Source organism: Mandrillus leucophaeus, unplaced genomic scaffold (assembly GCF_000951045.1).
Source record: "Mandrillus leucophaeus isolate KB7577 unplaced genomic scaffold, Mleu.le_1.0 Scaffold689, whole genome shotgun sequence".
In the NCBI taxonomy this organism is placed as follows: domain Eukaryota; kingdom Metazoa; phylum Chordata; class Mammalia; order Primates; family Cercopithecidae; genus Mandrillus; species Mandrillus leucophaeus.
This window is the reverse complement of record NW_012107463.1, coordinates 580,905-581,129: the sequence shown is the minus strand read 5'-3', so window position 1 is coordinate 581,129 and position 225 is coordinate 580,905.

Below are 225 nucleotides of genomic sequence, written 5' to 3'. Positions count from 1 at the left end.
CTTATGCCTGTAATCCCAGCACTTTGGGAGGCCAAGGCGGGTGAATCACGAGGTCAGGAGTTCAAGACCATACTGGCCAACATGGTGAAACGCCATCTCTACTAAAAATACAAAAAATTAGCTGGGCGTAGTGGCGGGCACCTGTAATCCCAGCTACTCAGGAGGCTGAGGCAGGAGAATCACTTGAACCCGGGAGGCAGAGGTTGCAGTGAGCCAAGATTGCGC